Source organism: Phalaenopsis equestris, unplaced genomic scaffold (assembly GCF_001263595.1).
Source record: "Phalaenopsis equestris unplaced genomic scaffold, ASM126359v1 Scaffold000301, whole genome shotgun sequence".
NCBI classification, from domain to species: domain Eukaryota; kingdom Viridiplantae; phylum Streptophyta; class Magnoliopsida; order Asparagales; family Orchidaceae; genus Phalaenopsis; species Phalaenopsis equestris.
This window is the reverse complement of record NW_018164743.1, coordinates 485,128-489,061: the sequence shown is the minus strand read 5'-3', so window position 1 is coordinate 489,061 and position 3,934 is coordinate 485,128. Positions and strand designations below refer to the sequence as shown.

Sequence of the window (3,934 nt, the reverse complement as noted above, 5' to 3'; positions counted from 1 at the left end):
GCCTTAGCCGTGAGCCCTCTTTGCTGCCCCTTTGGTTGCCTTTGGTCATGAGTCTTGGAAGCTGTCTTCTGCCTTAGCCGTGAGCCTCATTTAGCCCTGTTTCTTGTCTTAGCCGAGGGCCTTGGTGGTTGCTTTCTCTTCTCTATTGGCCCCGGCCCTGAGCATTTATTTAGGTTATGTGGGAAAATTTCATGTTTATTTGATATACGAGACTTCTTTAATTCGAAAGTAGGAGAATTTTAATTTCGGCATGAGTTTGGAAATATTGATGGTGGTTTCCCCGAAGTCACTTTCTTTTGAAGTTTAGGAGATTTTAAACCTCATTTTGGAAAAACATTTGGTTGATTTGATCAATTCTATGTCTTTGGGGTGCAATCCTATATCTTTGGGGTTTGGGAAATTAGCGCGAGCTTGCCCTTTATGTTTGTTAGGAAAGATCTTGGGCCCCTCTTCGGTCTTCCTTTTCGAGTCTTTTTGTCACGAGTTTTGAGAACTGATCCATTCTTCTTTTTGGTGTTTTATATGGATCAGTGCCTCTTCTCTCTCACCCCATTTTTGTTCTTTTCTTTCCTTGCTTCTTGGTTCGTTCTTTTTGATGCTTATGTCTGGTGTCCACGAATAGCCTTTTGCTATACGTGCAACCATCAAGCAAGGTTGTAAGTAGTCGTTTTGGGGCGTACGGTGTTGATGATAAAGGCACACCGAAGATAGAGTAGAAAGATGCCCTATCCTATAACATCAAGATCCAGACATTTGATGAACAATAGGATATGGTATCCTTCACCGATATAAGTCTAGTGCGAGTTGGCTCGAACCTTCTCAGATATTGGCAGTCCCACGCCCGACAATGTAATCGACTCGTAGACAACGAAAATTTCTAAAAAAAAAGATAAATATAAGTTTTGATAAACCCTTTTCAAGTAAAAAAAACATACTTTTCAACGAAACAAAATTGATAACTCTTCTTTGCAAGTTTAAAATTTGTATGCATGCTAAAAAACATAAGACACTTTAAAGATGGTTGTCCACCTGACGAATACCTGTTTAGGCTGGGAAATAGCCTCCTAAGTGAGGTTCAAGACACCCTTCTAGACGAGTGGCGGGTTCTATATATTCGGGTGACTGAGTAGCCTTTGTGGACCCTCGAGAATAAATATACAGCTGAGTCTAGTCCCATACGAGTGCTTGTGGTCCCCCCTCATCCGAATCTTTTTTTCGTTTCATCAAAGCTTTGGGATAAGGCACTCGTGTTACTTTTTCTTTCTTTCGGGATTTCCCCAGGATTTTCGAGGATTTTCTTTTACTTGAGTCTTTTTCATTGATTCTCTCGAGTTTTCTGTCATGAGTTGTTGTAATGCTCTTCTTTGGATTTCTTGGATGACGTTTTCTTCCGGACTTCGCTTTTGAGATGCACTTAGGCTTGCTATACTTAAAAAACGGCGGATCTCACGGGCATACAGGTTTGATTTACATTTTACAGTACTTTATTTTCTTATTTTTACTTGCTACCGTTCTTCCTGTATAGCGAGTTATATTATTTGTGTTTCTACTTGCTACTGTTCTTCGTGTATAGCATGTTATACTGCTCCTGTTTCTACTTGCTATTGTTCCACATGCATTCTACTGTTTGTTCCTGCATGATGCATTTCATGTTATATAGCTTTAAACATGCCTTCTTTTATGTAGGACATTTAGAGGACTACAACCATATGACCGTTTGATTTGAAACTATAATTGAACACCCTAGAAAACTTAAAACTCATCACGTCGGGGAGCTTGGAGCTAGCGCGGTGGGCAGTACGATCATCTTCAACAGCAGAACATGTCTTCCCCAGCAAAACCTTTTTTCCTAAAAATTAAACAATAAATCATAGAATTCGGATGTTGTTTGCCTAGCGCAACATAAATCCTCACTTTATCTGTTAGGCCTTTGCACAGTCACACTGTGCGATTTAAGCCTTAGGTTCCGAGGTTGTCGTCAGATACGACGTAAACCCTCATATGTTTCAGGCGATTTATGTGACCATGTCACACAAATATAAGTCATAATTAAATAAAATTGGCAGGATGAAACACTTTAATAACTTCTTCTTGAAAGTGAAGTCAAACCATAGGATAGACTGAGAAGTCACGGAGGCTCGCCTCCGGATCTATGACCTCCCCTAATTTCTCTTCACTTGGATTCCTCAACAATGTTCTAGATTTGAGTCTTTCCCCTTTCACACCTCTTCGTCCGATTTCGTTAAAAAGTCCTATCCTTTTGACTTCTTTGAAGATAATATTCCCTGATTTTTATCGAGAGTTTTCTTAGGTGACTTCAGTCATTTAAGATGTAATTAACTATAAGAGCTTGCCCTTATAGGAAGCTTTTCCGAACTCAGCCTAAAATAAACCCTATTTAATTCTTTGTATTAGATAGGAGAACTTGTCGGCAAATAAAACGGTTTCGCAGAACAAACGGATGTCATATGTTTTCTTAGTTTATTTGATCGAGTCTCATCCTCAAGTCTTGTCTTAATCCCTCGGGATAGATACAAGATTTGAGGTAGAGCGGTCTTCGATTTCATATTTTTCTAAAATTATATATATGTAAATTAAAGCGTCCTCCCGAAGCGGGCGACGAGACTTTACTCGTAGCGACCGACAGCTTCTTACGGGCAAACCCCAACTTTAACTTTTTAACGTTACCCCCTCTCCGCATCGACATGTCCTCATCTGTCCAGGACGCCTCCATACGTCGTCTCGGTCTGGCGACAGAGCTGCTGCTTCGCTCGCTTGTTCGCGTTTCTCGCTGCTCTGCCCGCGTTTTTGCATTTCCTTTAAAACGGCGTCTCCTTGCTTCCTATGCTACTGCACTTGCCGACGACCTCTCGATTCCTACTCGTGCTCTTTCAGAATTAGAGATTGGTTTTTCGTATAGGTAAATCTTGCATTGTTCCTCAATCTTTTCATGATGCTCTTAAAGGTGGTGGCGATCACACCTTCATAAAATAATTGGGGAAAAAAATAAGAAGTCTGCTCTTATTCTCACAGAGGTTGAAACCAATACCCTCGCGTCCTCTTGGCGTTTTGCTCTAGTGGGGAAATTTCTTTATGGTCACCCAAATTGAAGATCATTCGGAAAGTTTGAGGCTATGAAGCTAGTGGGCAGTTGAAATATTGGTTTACTTGACGACCGACACATACTGATTCAGTTGTCTCATGATATTGATTATACCTTCATCTTTTTTCGGAAAGTCATCAAGATCGACAACCGTTATATGAAAATTCTGAAGTGGACTGTTGGTTTCGACCCAAAGGAGTCCCCTATCATTCCACTTTGGATAAAATTTCCGGGGTTAAAATTATATCTGTTCAATTTGGAAATTTTCTATGCCTTAGCAACTGCTTACGGTAAGCCTCTCAGGGTTGATAGTCCTACACTTGCTCACTAGACCCTCTGTGGCTTGTGTGTTAATTGAGAGAGATATCACTCAACCCGCTTCAGATGAGGTGTGTGAGTATTGGCTAAAGGTTGAAATCGAACCACCCTCCTTATTGCTCTCATTATAGTATGTTTGACCACAACTCTACTATTTGTTATCGTTTGTATTCTCATCTAAATTCTCATCTAAGAGTATTCTCATCTAAGACCGAATATCACTAAAGAACAACCACCTATTATCCCTGTTGAGAAATTGCAACCCGATCCTCTTCCCAACACTGTAGTTCCTGAAGAAGAACAAGATACTACAACTACAGATCTAGTTGTGCTTATACCACCCACTGTTATTGAAGAAGACTCACTTACATGCCAAGACACACACGAAAGTGCACTTTTGATACAATAGCAGATCAGCCGGTACAACATGTCGTTGCTTCTAATGTTCAACAATCTGCACATCTCCAACACACTTGCACTCATATCAAAGATCAAGTGAGCCAATCTTCGGAA

The 3,934-nt window shown here is 40.4% G+C and overlaps 1 protein-coding gene across 1 annotated transcript in view; it reads left to right on the top strand.

The window, feature by feature from the left end:
* LOC110025544 (aconitate hydratase, cytoplasmic-like) overlaps positions 1–3,934 on the top strand; it is a gene marked incomplete at its 5' end in the record, with an annotated part of 87,173 nt that overhangs the window by 53,761 nt on the left and 29,478 nt on the right. The window lies entirely within an intron of this gene.